Below are 16,161 nucleotides of genomic sequence, written 5' to 3' on the forward strand. Positions count from 1 at the left end.
TGCGAGAATTCTCGCAGCGGGACCTGACCCGAGCCCCTGCAGGGACCAGTGCGGCGCTCACCTCTCCCGCGGCTCCGGCTCTTTGATGTGATGGCTGCCGGCCAGCCGGCGCATGCGCAGAGCGGAGCCGGGGCGCTGGGAGAGACATTTCTGTGTGGGCCTCTGCGACACCCGCACAGAAATAGAGCATGCTGCGATTTGTTTTCTGTGTCTATTTTCACGCAGACAAATCGCAGCCGTCTGCATAGGATTGCGTTTTCCAATGCAATCCTATGCAGGCGTCCAGGGGAGGAAATTTTGCTGGAAATCCCACCGCAAAATTTCCGCCCGTGTGCAGGGGGGGCCTATACTAGAGAGTAATATGAGATAAGACAAACAGAAGATAAGATGGTCTCTCAGACCACTTCCCTTGCATTCCTTCTCACTGAAATCATAGCGGCTTCATTGTATATTATAGTTACACCTTAAAAGGTGTAACTTATGTTAATCATTTTTAGTGGTAGCCTATCATGTATTGTAATTATTCTTGGAGGTAGATACTTTTCCTTCTACACGAGATCTGAGATTGTCTTTTCCTTGGTAAACACATAAATTCTCCTTACATTTTTGGTCCTTCGAGTGGGAAAAATTCACTGCAGAGGGAAAGGACAGTCTGGCTGTGAAAAGGTGGGTCTGAAGTACTCTCTTATCATTAAAAGACCTCCGTCTTGCTTAGACGTCATTAGAGGCCAGTCGGGCATCCTGTCTGAAACAGTGACATTTTTCCGAACTAGCCTGAGAATATAGAAGCCTTCTAGATAATGTGTAGTAAGTATAGCAATGGTTAAACTTTTCTTCTCTCTTCTTCTTCTGTATACTTTAGTGTTAGTAGAATTTACAATGTGTATTATAAATGAGGCAAGTATAGACAAATTGGTTGTTAAGGGGCAATAGCAGTAGTCTATGTGAGACCATAGCCATTGTGAGAAGGCTACAGGAAAGAATTACTCTGTGCGGCGTGTAAAAAAGTGGATGACGGCATGGGACACAGGGGTGTCCAGGAACTTTACTTCTTATCTTCCTACTACTTCTTTTTCTTTGATATTGTGTTATAGAGTAACTAAGAATATACAAAGAGGGCGGCCGCCTACTAACATATTGTAATATTTGTATTGTTGTCTTATACTGCATGAAGCGAATGTGTGAGTGATTGAGATAGGCAGATCCGATACATGGGCACTGACCTCTTGGACACATTAAGGACGAACCTTGGTGTGTGGGTTGTTTTCGGACAAGACCCTTGATTGTGTTCAATGTTCACAGGCCCTACTCGGAAAGGCAAGAAGGAGTCTTCGTGTATATAGCAAAGCACTGATTCTGGTCAGGAACTTTTGCGATTCTGCTGTATATTTCAGTGGCCAAAGGCTCATTTTATGTTGTTTGTCTTTTAAATCAACGTCAAGAACATAATTACTAACAATGGGAAATACAAACTGTAAGGCATTCTTCTGTGAATGTCTCTGTTGTTATCAATGACAGGAAGTCCTTGAAGGAATGAAGAAGTACATGCACAAGTTAAATCTTAACTAGGTCAAATATTGTGACAAGTGGGAAAAAATATAGATTAAAAATAAATTAGAAGTCCTTAGTTAGTCCTTAGGTCTGTCCATACTCTTACCACTGAAATGCTACTGCTATGTTACAGAGTTGTGGAAACGGAGGCTTCCCAAAGACATGATGGTGGCGAGGCCGCGCTACTAGGTCCCCAGGCGCAACTACTTTTCAGCGACGCGGTCACTGGGAAGGTGCATATAACCACGGACACGGGGACAGGACACGTACTGCCTCAAAAACATCCCCCTCCTCCTCCTCCAACAATGAAAACATTCTTGGCAAATGCTTTCGCAGTTGTCCATCTGGCGGCAGTCCAAGAATTTCACCTTAAACGACACAATAAGAAAGCCCCCACCATGGCCCACTTAATCCTGGCCACATTCCGAAAAACAACGAAATAAAACCGCGCTAATAGGATCACAGTCGCGACCACTATCCCACCAACGCGGTTACTGGTAAGCTGCATATAACCACGGACACGAAGACAGGACATGTACTGCCTCAAAAACATCCCCCTCCTCCTCCTCCAACAATGAAAACATTCTTGGCAAATGCTTTCGCAGTGGTCCGTCTGGCGGCAGTCCTAGAATTTCACCTTAAACTACACAATAAGAAAGTCCCCCACCACAGCCCACTTAATCCTGGCCACATTCCGAAAACCAACAAAATAAAATCGCACTAATAGGTCCACAGTCGCGACCACTATCCCACCAACGCAATTACTGGTAAGGTGCATATAACCACGGACACGGGGACACGACACATACTGCCTTAAAAACATCCCCCTCCTCCTCCTCCAACAATGAAAACATTCTTGGCCGAAGCCTACCTGTATGTAATCAGACGTTAGCTCTGCTGTCCAGGGCACTGCAATGGGATATATTTATGTACCGCCGGTGGGTTCCAGGGAGCCACCCATGCTGTGGGTCCACACGGACTTCACATTAGGGAGATGTACCTGCCTGTGTATACTCATAAAAAACTCGAGTCTGACTGGGGCATGCAGTTTGGGCGGAAGCCTACCTGTATTTAATCAGACGTTAGCTCTGCTGTCCAGGGCACTGCAATGGGATATATTTTTGTACCGCCGGTGGGTTCCAGGGAGCCACCCATGCTGTCGGTCCACACGGACTTCACATTAGGGAGTTGTACCTGCCTGTGTCTATGTATTAAAAGCCCCGGTCTGACTAGGGCATGCAGTGTCGGCCAAAGCCCACCTGTATTTTATCTGACGTTACCTCAGTTGTGCAGGGCACTGCAATGGGATTTATTTATGTACCGCCGGTGGCTTCCTGGGACCCACCCATGCTGTCGGTCCACACGGACTTCACATTAGGGAGATGTACCTGCCTGTGTATACTCATAAAAAACTCGAGTCTGACTGGGGCATGCAGTTTGGGCCGAAGCCCACCTGTATTTAATCAGACGTTAGCTCTGCTGTCCAGGGCACTGCAATGGGATATATTTTTGTACCGCCGGTGGGTTCCAGGGAGCCACCCATGCTGTCGGTCCACACGGACATCACATTAGGAAGTTGTACCTGCCCGTGTCTATGTATTAAAAACCCCGGTCTGACTGGGGCATGCAGTGTTGGCCAAAGCCCACCTGTATTTTATCTGACGTTACCTCAGCTGTGCAGGGCAATGAAATGGGATTTATTTATGTACCGCCAGTGGCATCCTGGGACCCACCCATTTTGTCGGTCCACACGGACTTCACATTAGGGAGATGTACCTGCCTGTGTATACTCATAAAATAACCCAGTCTGACTGGGCCATGCAGTGTGGGCCGAAGCCCACCTGTATTTAATCTGACGTTAGCTCTGCTGTTCAGGGCACTGCAATGGGATTTATATATGTACCGCCGGTGGGTTTCAGGGAGCCACCCATGCTGTGGGTTTACAGGGACTTCACATTAGGGGAGTTGTTCCTGCCTGTGTCTATGTATTAAAAACCCCGGTCTGACTGGGGCATGCAGTGTGGACCAAAGCCCACCTGTATTTTATCTGACGTTACCTCAGCTATGCAGGGCAATGCAATGGGATTTATTTATGTACCGCCGGTGGCTTCCTGGGACCCACCCATTTTGTCGGTCCACACGGACTTCACATTAGGGAGATGTACCTGCCTGTGTATACTCATAAAAAACTCTAGTCTGACTGGAGCATGCAGTTTGGGCCGAAGCCCACCTGTATTTAATTAGACGTTAGCTCTGCTGTCCAGGGCACTGCAATGGGATATATTTTTGTACCGCCGGTGGGTTCCAGGGAGCCACCCATGCTGTCGATCCACACGGACTTCACATTAGGGAGTTGTACTTGCCTGTGCTATGTATTAAAAAACCCGTGTCTGACTGGGGCATGCAGTGTGGGCCAAAACCTACCTGTATTTTATCTGACGTTACCTCAGCTGTACAGGGCAATGCAATGGGATTTATTTATGTACCGCCGGTGGCTTCCTGGGACCCACCCATTTTGTCGGTCCACACGGACTTCACATTAGGGAGATGTACCTGCCTGTGTATACTCATAAAAAACTCTAGTCTGACTGGAGCATGCAGTTTGGGCCGAAGCCCACCTGTATTTAATCAGACGTTAGCTCTGCTGTCCAGGGCACTGCAATGGGATATAATTTTGTACCGCCGGTGGGTTCCAGGGAGCCACCCATGCTGTCGGTCCACACGGACTTCACATTCGGGAGTTGTACCTGCCTATGTCTATGTATTAAAAACCCCGGTCTGACTGGGGCATGCAGTGTGGGCCGAAGCCCACCTGTATTTTATCTGACATTAACATAGCTGTGCAGGGCAATGCAATGGGATTTATTTATATACCGCCGGTGGCTTCCTGGGACCCACCCATGCTGTCAGTCCACATGGACTTCACATTAGGGAGATGTACCTGCCTGTGTATACTTATAAAAAACTCTAGTCTGACTGGGGCATGCGGTGTGGGCCGTAGCCCACCTGCATTTTATCTGACGTTAGCTCTGCTGTCCAGGGCACTGCAATGGGATTTATTTATGTACCGCCGGTGGATTCCAGGGAGCCACCCCTGCTGTGGGTCCACAGGGACTTCACATAGGGGAGTTGTACTTGCCTGTGTCTACTTATAAAAACCCCAGTCTGACTGGGGCATGCAGTGTGGGCCGAAGCCCACCTGTATTTTATCTAACGTTAGCTCTGCTGTCCAGGGCACTGCAATGGGATGTATTTATGTACCACCAGTGGGTTCCAGGCAGCCACCCCTGCTGTGGGTGCACACGGAATTCCCATTGCGGAGTTGAACCTGCCTGTGACTATATTTAAAAAACCCCAGTCTGACTGGGGCATGCAGTGTGGGCCGAAGCCCACCTGTATTTCATCTGACGTTAGCGCTACTATCCGGGGCACTGCATTGGGACAAACTTCAGGAGCAATACAGTGCTAATGAGACGTGCACAGCTACGCTAGCATTGGAGTCTGCTGTAGGCCCACGATTGCTGAGGGTTTGTGCAGAGGCCTATGTCCTGGGTGCAGTGAAAGTCCGCTTCCTGCCTAGGATTGCTGAAGCTGTGGGCCGAGGCCTATGTCATGGGCACGGTGCAAGTCTGCCATGTTTGGCTGCTCAGATCAATTTTTTGTTCATGTCTTGGGTTTCCTAGGACCCACCTATGCTGTTGGTGCAAACTTAGTTCCCATCGCGGTGTTTGATCTGTCTGGCACAAAGACACTAACTGACTTGGGTAGGGGGCAGAGCGCAGACGGCTTTCCCCTTGCAGTGTCGATTGAGCTATGCGACACCTTGACAGAATGAATACTGTGTGGCACATGGATTCCCCATTGCTATGCCCACGTTTGCAGCTCCTGACGGAGGTGGCACAGGATTGGATTTCTCATTGCTTCTATACAGCATTGTGGGCTATCGCCCCACCCCTTTTAAAGAGGGTCGCTGCCTGACCCTACCAACCCTCTGCAGTGTGTGCCTCCGGTTCCTCCTCATGGCAGACGCCCTTATAAATAGACATGAGGGTGGTGTGGCTATGAGGCCAGCGTGTGGCATGAGGGCAGCTGAAGGCTGCACAGGGACACTTTGGTGTGCGCTGTGGACACTGGGTCATGCGGGGGGGGGGGGGGGGGGCAGTATGTAACCCAGGAGAAGAGGCAGCGGTGTGTCCCGCAGGCAGTGCTTGTGCTTAGGTAGTGTGGTACTTAGCTAAGGTGTGGCTTACTAATGAGGGTTTGTCTAAAGTAAAAATTGTTAGGGGGAGGCGCACTCTTGCCGCTATTGTGGCTTAATAGTGGGACCTGGGAACCTGAAATGTAGCCCAGCATTTGCCCCTCGCCTGCCCTATCCGTTTCTGTGTCGTTTCCATCACTTTCTTGGGTTTTCCAGATTTTCACCAATGAAAACCTTAGCGGAGCATGGGTGATATACAAAAATGCTCGAGTCGCCCATTGACTTCAATGGGGTTCGTTACTCGAAATGAACCCTCGAGCATCGCGGAAAGTTCGACTCGAGCAACGAGCACCTGAGCATTTTGGTGCTCGCTCATCTCTAGTCAAGACACTTCTCCATGAGAACTCAATGAATTCTACTTTATTATCAACATTAGCAATTCTTATACAGAAGGAAGAGGGCCTATTCAAAAGTTACTTGGTACAAAGGTTAGTGTTACATTGGTGACAAAGTTGATTGATCATAAGGCTTATTGACCAAATAGTCTCAAAGCTCTTAAGGGTCATCTTAGACATGGAAATCAGTACTCTTCAATTATTCCCTGGATGCCTGTGCTGTTATCCGCAAAAGCCATTTATCTTCCATTACTCTGGGATCCCTGTGTGTCCAGGATCCAGGTGGCGAGCACTCTCACAGTGTTGTTTTTGGTGCTGCTGATTGACTTTGATTCATGGAAATCAGTACAATCAGGATATGGTTGTTACATTAGACACTATTTCTGCTATAGTTGTGAGTCTTCTCTGTTAACATAGCTTAGCCTTATTTAATTTGCCTGTTGACTTCTTATCTTAAAAGCCTAGTTACCGGCACTACAAAGCATAGGTTTTAATCTTCTATTTAAGGGCCAATAGTCCAATGCAAGGTAATAAGCATACACTTATTGTATTCTGAAACTTAACACTTTATATTCTATGACACTAGTATTAGATTTTTTGCACACCTCACAACACAGATTAGGCTTATCTCACTAATAAGCACTTACAGTTTTACCCCTGCTTTTTATGTCGTAATTGGAAAATCTCTAGTGGAGATTCCTCCTCCCGTAACTCATAGCACAGATCTGTACTTTTGGCACCACCTTGTAATCCTCAACAGTCTGTTTGGCCCACCATAATCGGAGGGAATACTCTATGCCGGCACACCTCAGACAGCCTCTACTGTCTGGAATCCATTACTTCAAGCCAAATGCTCTGAGCTGATGTCTGAATCATGGCAAATATAAGCTTTCCATGTGAACCCCTTCCCCACCTAACAAAGTGAACCTCATCAACCACATGTTGAACAATGAAAACTCTCTCACCGCATGGACACATCACACTGCTTTTAACCAGCACAATTGCTACTATAACCTTTTTACTTTCTTTTAACAGTTTATCTTACACATTTTAAAACCTAACTTGCACAGTCCAAACACCATTCACTACTACAGAGGCAATCTAAAACCCATAACTCACACCTTTTTACACGCAGGGCATTACTTCACAGACAACATAAAAAAAACACACAGTATACCTACTTCATAGTTCTTTTGATACAGACTCAGAATATTTCAACTCACCCGGACTGGGGCGGATAATAGGAGAGAAGGAGAGATGGTATAGGTATAAGAATAAAACTTATTACCTTGGTTGAGCTCATTATCTGTCCGTCTCTGCTTTGAAGTCGCCTTGCTTCCAGAGAAGATGGAATTTCTGTATTATTCTCATCTCAGCAGTGCCTCCAAATTTGTTATCGCAATTTTCGCTATTCGATATATTGTGGGTGCCATATTAAATAGGAATAATGAACAGGCCTGGAGACCCTTTAAAGGACCACACGCTTACATCATGTGCACCAAAAAGGTTTTAATTTTATTTAGGTGGGTAAAAGTTTATATAAGGTTTCAAAGACAGAAAGTTGGGTCATTCAGGGTCCTGTTACAGCATTGAGTGTGCTGATAGGTCATTCTCATAGGGAGGTATTTGTGAGGTAGCTGTGAGATCATTCACAGGGGAGTTGCTTCCCTTGAGCATGCTCTATTCATTCTTGACTTGTCCAAAGGAGATACTTCCTGTTTCTCTCCAGCCATTTCCTGTCTTTTAACACAAAAACATTCCTTTTGGCCATGCAGCTGTAGCTTGAGCCCTGGAGATGTCTTCTGCTAGTCAAAACTGGTTTGACCTGGTTTTTGACACAATATACTGCTCCTTCAATTCTTGTGGGGAATGTTCCCTCCCCTCATCTTAACATCTTCACAGCTTACAACAGAAAATACACAAAATGGCGAACCTCTCATAGTCATTCTCCCACAAGGGGTTAAACTAAACCTTTTCTATATACCAGACAGCATTATGAGATAAGACAAACAGAAGATCAGATAGACTCTCAGACCACTTCCCTTGCATCACTTCTCACTGAAATCATAGTGGCTTCATTGTATATTATAATTATACCTTAAAAGGTGTAACTTATGTTAATCATTTTTAGTGGTAGCCTATCATGTATTGTAGTTATTCTTGGAGGTAGATACTTTTCCTGTGATGTCATTTATGGTATATAAACCACATACACCTTTGAATAAATTAGAAATCATTTGATACCGCAACAGGCTGTTGTGATTTGTATTTCTCTAGGGGCCCAGACTTCTACACGAGATCTGAGATTGTCTTCTCCTTGGTAAACACATACATTTTCCTTACAATTAATTAGGCTTAATTTTTTTATAGGGAAAAATTTATGCTAGAAAATATAACCACAATGTATCATATTATTTCTATTCATTACAGGTATATATGACCCATTATATGCAGGCAGTTCATGCATTACATTTCACTCTCCCTCTTGATACTATATATAAAAGAATATATAAACAAGTGAATCTATCGTATCACTTTTTATTCTATTACCAAGGCCCTCACAATCCACTATATACAGACAACCTATGAAATTAATTTTATTTAATTTTTTTTTTAAGTACATGTATTTTATTAAGCTGTACATTTTCAACTCATAAATTTGCTGCTGGTTCCGCTGTCCAGCTAGCATGCATTCCTTACTTCCAACACTATCGGCTGATTACCACACTCTTCCAATGTATTCAGAGACCTTCATCTGGTACTTCTCTAGATACATCCTTACTATCCATAGGACCATTGCTCGTTAGCCTCCTCGCACCCAACTGTGCATGTGCACTCTTTAAAAAAAAATTCCCGCCATCACTGCTGGCAATATATCCCCACTCCCCCAGCAATCCAGTCCACACCAATCATTCTTCTTTCTAACAGTGTGGCTAGAACTCCATTCCTGAAGCCTCCGGTAAGTCTAATTTTCCCATTTTATTTTCTTTGCTACTAGCAGTATTTTCTCCCATTAAAAAAATTCTTTTCTACCTCCAATTTACAGTTATAACTAGGGATGAGCGAGTATACTCGCTAAGGCACTACTCGCTCGAGTAATGTGCCTTAGTCGAGTATCTCCCTGCTCGTCCCTAAAGATTCGGGGGCCGCCGCAGCTGACAGGTGAGTTGCAGCGGGGAGCGGGGCAGAGCGGGAGAGAGAGATCTCCCCTACGTTCCTCCCTGCTCTGCCCCGCAGCCCTCCCCCCCCCTGCGGCGGCACCTGAATCTTTTGGGACGAGCGGGGAGATACTCGGCTAAGGCACATTACTCGAGCGAGTAGTGCCTTAGCGAGTATACTCGCTCATCCCTAGTTATAACCAATTGTGCACGATATTCCCAATGTTTACAATTACACTCATTATGCCTTGTTTTTAATTAACTTGGGTCAGATATCATGCATATTTTACATCGGTCTATTTGTTTATTTTTAATCGGTCCATACCATTTGTTTTTGCTACTGTTAGAGAAATCTAGTCCCTTTAAGAAGGCCTGTTATCTGTAAGACTTCAGGAAGGGTCACGCTGACCTTTTGAAAACTCTCAACTAATTATAACATAGTACAACTTCTTGGAATTGTAGAGACACACTGTCTATTCAAGTTGGTTCAGCCTCCGTACGTTATTGTCACAAGAAAATCCTGCTTATAATTCATGGTATGTGGGAGATGGACATGTTTTAGGCAATACAATCCTCCTTCCTCTAGTTATGATCCATACATAATATTAGTCTGTTTACCAAATCCCAATAACTATATAAACTAACAGATACAGCGATTCTTCACGAACCCCCGAGCACATGATCTGTTCGATACTTTGATATTTTTACTCTCCACCGATGATTTGTACTTTTTTGTGCATCTCTTCTCCTTTCTCTCATTTCTTTTACTCTATTTACTCTCCTATCTCAATTATTTTACTTAGCATTTTACCCAACTGTTTGGGAGGAAGGGGCTGTGTCCCTGAAATGCATCAATACTGTCTGTTTTAGTTAAATCAATAAAGAAGAATCAAGGTAATTCTGTGGTTTCAAAAATGTTCTTGGTGAAAAGAGTAACGCCGTAAGTCCACGAATATTAATTTTCTGCAAGTTAATTGTCGCCATAAGCGTGCTTGGAATCTAGCAGATTTCTTTGATTCCTGGCATATTAACCCCTTGAGTGGCACGCCCGGAAATTTTCCCGGGACGAGCTCCACTGCTCATAGCGACATAGCCCGGAAGATTTCCAGGCTATGTATCACTATGGGAGCTGCAGAGCACAATGCCACAAGCTGTGGCAGTGTGCTCTGCCTGCACAGAGCCACAGAGAACAAAGCAAGGGCTTTGAGAAACCAGCAGAAGATATTGCCGATATGCCGGCAATCTCCTGCTTTGTTTACAGGTTTCCATAGAGACCATCGGCTTGTCAGAAGCAAGTCGATGGTCTCTGTGGCAGGGAGAACTTGGTGCTTGGCTGTCAGAGGACAGCTAGGTACCAGCTCTTACAGCAGAGATCAGAGAAAACCTCCGATCTCTGCTGTGTTAACCCTTTACATGCTGCAGTCTATGTGACTGCAGCATGTAAAGGGCTGTCACTGCAGCATTTAAAGGGCTGTCACCATCGGACCCCCCGAACCCCCGAATGTGATCAGGGGTCCTGATGGGTCCCTGTGGAAGTCCCCTAAAGGGACAAAAAAAAAAAATGTAAAAAAAAAAAAAAAGTAAAAAAATTATAAAAAAAATAATAAAACACTTGTCTTCCTTTACTTTGTAAAAAATCAAAAATACAATCACACATGTGGTATCCATGCGTCGTAATGACCCAGAGAAGGAAGTTAATGCATTATTTAACCCCTTAATGACATGGCCCCTTTTTTTCTTTTTTCCCCATTTCTTTTTTTCCTCCCCCCTGTTTAAAAAATCACAACTTGTCCCGTAAAAAACAAGCCCTTATATGGCCATGTCAATGGAAAAATGAAAAAGTTATGGCTCTTGAGACGCAACTGCAAAATTAGTTGAAATTCAATGATTAGACCATTTTAAAAAAACCTGCCCTGCTGGGCACGACAGGGTGGTAGGAAACACGCCACTCAAGGGGTTAAAGGGGCTAATGCTTCCTCTCAGGGTAGCAATTGGCACAGAAAACCTTTCCTACATCCTACTGGATTATGGAGATGTGCACCCGGGTTCTGATAGGCTGGAATTCTCAGCAATATCTTATGTATTTCTGTTGGCAGTATCTTCAAGATTTATAAATGTTTCACCCTGATATGGACTATTATATCGCAGCAGCTTTCCCAAGTTGTCACTTCTGTGTAAAACTCTTGGTTCCCTTGAAATCTGGCGTGTTCAGAGCTCATCTGAGCGTGAAAATCATAGTCTTTGTTTTATCGGGCTGTGTGCCCCAAGTTGTATAGTCCTGTATGAATAATGTCTGATATTTTACACTGAAGTTGTAGAACCATTTCCTTGTGAACAGAGCTGTATATTACTGTGTATGACCCTATAGTGATGAGATGGGTCAGAAACGCCCTTGCTGGGGTCAGTGGCGTAATACGGTTCTTACGATCATCTATGAAATGATCATTTTCAAAACAAAAAATGTGCTAATAAACTCCACAAAGTCCGGGATCTGCAGTGATTCTCCCCTCACTACTTATACACATAATAGATAACAGCTCTCCCTCATCTTCATTGGTTCTGGGGAAACATCATCTAAAGGAAGAAGAAAGATCGGTCCAAATACAAACATGTAAGTTACACAAGTAAACTTTTATGAACAGTTAGCCCCCTGCACACGGACAGAAATTACGCGGCGGGATTTCCTGCAGAATTTCTGCTCATGTCTGCTTGCATAGGATTGCATTACAAACCGCAATCCTATGCAGATGGCCGTGATTTGTCCGCGTGAAGACACAGGAGCAAAACAAATCACGGCATGTTCTATTTCTGTGCGGGTCTCGCAGAGGCCCGCACAGAAATGTCTGTGGTGACGGGCCGGCTCCACTCTGCGCATGCGCCAGCTGGCAATCAGCCGGCGCATAGAAGGAACAGAAGACGCTGAGAGCGGGTGAGCCGCAGGTCTCTGCAGCGGCACGGGTCCGCATCCTGCTGCCAAAATTCTCACAGTGGGATCCGACCTGGCCGTCTGCAGGCGGCCTTAGAAAAAAGTTTAGAGACACAGTTATAAGTATCAGTGTGAAATACTCTGTATACACGGGTGATATAAAGGTGGGTTATCTGGATATTATTTGTTTCTGGATTACAGATGTTTATTGGTAATGACATACAAGTCTTATTTATCACTTATTGTCTAAATTGCTTCCCTTTTTTGTGTATGACATGTCACTTGACTTTTTTTATTTTTACCTTTTTTGACAGTTTGATAAAACAGGTTTTAAAAAATCTGCTTCTCTCCGCTGTGAACTTTTTGATTTCGTAGTAAATCTGATTTGTGAGTAAAACATTTCCCCCATTCTGTACAAGAAAACGGCTTCTCTCCTGTGTGAGTTTTCTGATGTTCTTTATGGACTAACTGAATAACCACATGATATCAACTCAATATTTGCAAATGCTGATTTCAACATCACGTCGACCATCTTATAGAATCATAGACCATCTCAGCCTGGGAAGATTATTTTTCTGCCTAGAATGTATTTAGTAATATGCCTTGATTTTGTCATACTTGTGAGACAACCTATGTCTATGCATATCGTACCACTTTCTTTTACCCATCTATAAAAAATGATGAGGAGGCAGTTCATGGAAAGAGCTGATATTCCTTTGTCAAAATCAGAACACTTAGTCTCATCTGGTTACTTCTAAGGTGTGTGGTCATCTATGACTCTTATTTTAACTCTATCTAATCTGATGAATTTCTATAACAGTACTTATATCGTTTTTCTTGCCATTGTTATTATTATTTTAGCCAGTTCTGTATTCAGATTGTCTGGACTATTTATGTAGTTATCAATGATATTGGAGTAGAGTGAACTTAGGTTGCGTACTGTTACTCTTAACAAACCCTCCTTCCTCTATTCATGATCCATACATAATACTAGTCTGCTTACTAAATCACACTAACTATATAAACTAACAGATACAGCGATTCTTCACAAACCCCCGAGCACATAATCTGTTCGATACTTTTACTCTCCACTGATAATGTGTACTTTTTTGTGCATCTCTTTTCCTTTCTCCCATTTTTTTCCCCTCTATTTACTCTCCTATCTTAATTATTGTACTTTACAAAACTGTTTCGGAGGAAGGGGCTGTGTCCCTGAAATGCACCAATACTGCCTGTTTTAGTTAAATCATTTGTTTTATCGGTCTGTGCGCCCCAAGTTGTATAGTCCAGTATAAATAAAGTCTGATATGTTACACTGAAGTTGTAGAACCTTTCCCATGTGATCACAGCTGTATATTACTGTGTGCGACTCTTCCTAGTATATGACCCTATAGTGATGAGATGGAGGGGAGACGCCCTTGCTGGGCTCATTGGTGGAAACATCATCTAAAGGAAGAAGAAAGATCGGCCCAAATACAAACATGTAAGTTACACAAGTAAACTTTTATGAACAGTTAGAAACAAGTTTAGAGACGCAGTTATATGTATCAGTGTGAAATATTCTATGTACACGGCTGATATAAAGGTGGGTTATCTGGATTATATTTGTTTCTGACTAACAGCTCTTCATCGGTAAATACATACATTTCTTATTCATCACTAAATTACTTCCCTTTTCTTGTATGACATGTGACTACTTTTTTTTTTACCTTTTTTTTGTATGGTTTGACAAAACAGGCTTAAAAAGATGTCTTCCCTCCTGTGTGAGTTTTTTGATGTCGCAGTAAACATGATTTGTGAGTAAAACATTTCCCACATTCTGAACATCCAAACGGCTTCTCTCCAGTATAAGTTCGCTGGTGTTTAACCAGGTGCTTTTTCATTGTAAAACATTTCCCACATTCTGAACAAGAAAATGGCTTTTCTCCTGTGTAAATTCTCTTATGTGTAACAAGGACTGATTTCGCTGCAAAACATTTCCCACATTCTGAACAAGAAAATGGCTTCTCTCCTGTGTGAATTCTTTGATGTCGCAAGAGATGTGATTTCTCTCTAAAACATTTCCCACATTCTGAACATCCAAATGGCTTCTCTCCAGTATGAGTTCGCTGGTGTTTAACAAGGTCTGTTTTCATTGTAAAACATTTCCCACATTCTGAACATCCAAACGGCTTCTCTCCAGTATGAGTTCGCTGGTGTTTAACAAGGTCATTTTTCATTGTAAAACATTTACCACATTCTGAACAAGAAAATGGCTTCTCTCCTGTGTGAATTCTCTTATGTGTAACAAGGGCTGATTTTCCTATAAAACATTTCCCTCATTCTGAACAAGGAAATAGCTTTTCTCCTGTGTGAATTCTTTGATGTTGCAAGAGATGTGATTTCTCTGTAAAACATTTCCCACATTTTGAACATCCAAATGGCTTCTCTCCAGTATGAGTTCGCTGGTGTTTAACAAGTGCTGGTTTCGCTACAAAACATTTCCCACATTCTGAACAAGAAAATGGCTTCTCTACTGTGTGAGTTTGCTGGTGTTTAACCAGGTGCTTTTTCATTGTAAAACATTTCCCACATTCTGAACAAGAAAATGACTTTTCTCCTGTGTGAATTCTCTTATGTGTAACAAGGACTGATTTCGCTGCAAAACATTTCCCACATTCTGAACAAGGAAATGCCTTCTCTCCTGTGTGAATTCTTTTATGTCTAACAAGGGCTGATTTTTTTTATAAAACATTTCCCACATTCTGGACAAGAAAATGGCTTTTCTCCTGTGTGAATTCTCTTATGTGTAACAAGGACTGATTTTGCTGCAAAACATTTCCCACATTCTGAACAAGGAAATGGCTTTTCTCCTGTGTGAATTCTCTTATGTGTAACAAGGACTGATTTCGCTGCAAAACATTTCCCACATTCTGAACAAGGAAATGGCTTCTCTCCTGTGTGAATTCTTTTATGTCTAACAAGGGCTGATTTTTTTATAAAACATTTCCCACATTCTGGACAAGAAAATGGCTTTTCTCCTGTGTGAATTCTCTTATGTGTAACAAGGACTGATTTCGCTGCAAAACATTTCCCACATTCTGAACAAGAAAATGGCTTTTCTCCTGTGTGAATTCTTTTATGTGTAACAAGGACTGATTTCTCTGTAAAACATTTCCCACATTCTGAACAAGGAAATGGCTTTTCTCCTGTGTGATTTCTTTTATGTGTAACAAGGACTGATTTCTCTGTAAAACATTTCCCACATTCTGAACAAGGAAATGGCTTCTCTCCTCTGTGAGTTCTCTGATGTCTAACAAGGTTTGATTTCCATGTAAAACATTTCCCACATTCTGAACAAGAAAATGGCTTCTCTCCTGTGTGAAATTCTTGATGTCGCAGGAAATGTGTTTTGTGAGCAAAACATTTCCCACATTCTGAACATGAATATGCCTTCTCCCCTGTGTGAGTTCTATGATCTTCTCCCCTCCTGTGACATCTATTCTGCTCATCAGTCTGTGATGAATCAGAAGATGGGACCTGTATAAGAGGATCCGATGATGGATCTTTGCTGTGAAGGGCTGAGGAGATATCTGGGATAATGGCAGGTTCTTCATATGTATCTTGTGTGATACCGCAATCCTCTGCTTTACAATCTGCAGATATCAGATGTCTCTCTGAGCTCCCAATACCGTCATCTGCCAAGAATAAAGTTGATTATTCTTTAATACTATAGACTTTAAAAATGATACTGATATTTTATAACATTTCTATACAAATAACAAGTCATGTAGAAAAAGGTAATCATCATCAATGGGTGCTTTTACACAGGCTGACAGCTGCTAGAGCTATGACTGAAGAGAGCCATTATGGATGACTGTCTGCCCATGTAAACACGGATCCTGACAGAGAAAGTGAGTGAGAATCGCTCAACTTTCGAAGTCACTTGGTTTG

The 16,161-nt window shown here is 43.2% G+C and overlaps 1 protein-coding gene and 2 pseudogenes across 2 annotated transcripts in view; all 3 read right to left on the bottom strand.

Annotated features, from left to right (window-relative positions):
* LOC136627324 (zinc finger protein 585A-like) overlaps positions 1–16,161 on the bottom strand; it is a 525,937-nt gene that overhangs the window by 401,571 nt on the left and 108,205 nt on the right. The window lies entirely within an intron of this gene.
* The window catches only part of LOC136627322 (zinc finger protein 420-like), a 417,405-nt pseudogene that overhangs the window by 269,117 nt on the left and 132,127 nt on the right, over positions 1–16,161 (bottom strand).
* The window catches only part of LOC136627158 (zinc finger protein 850-like), a 65,098-nt pseudogene that overhangs the window by 33,330 nt on the left and 15,607 nt on the right, over positions 1–16,161 (bottom strand).

Source organism: Eleutherodactylus coqui, chromosome 5 (assembly GCF_035609145.1).
Source record: "Eleutherodactylus coqui strain aEleCoq1 chromosome 5, aEleCoq1.hap1, whole genome shotgun sequence".
NCBI lineage: Eukaryota > Metazoa > Chordata > Amphibia > Anura > Eleutherodactylidae > Eleutherodactylus > Eleutherodactylus coqui.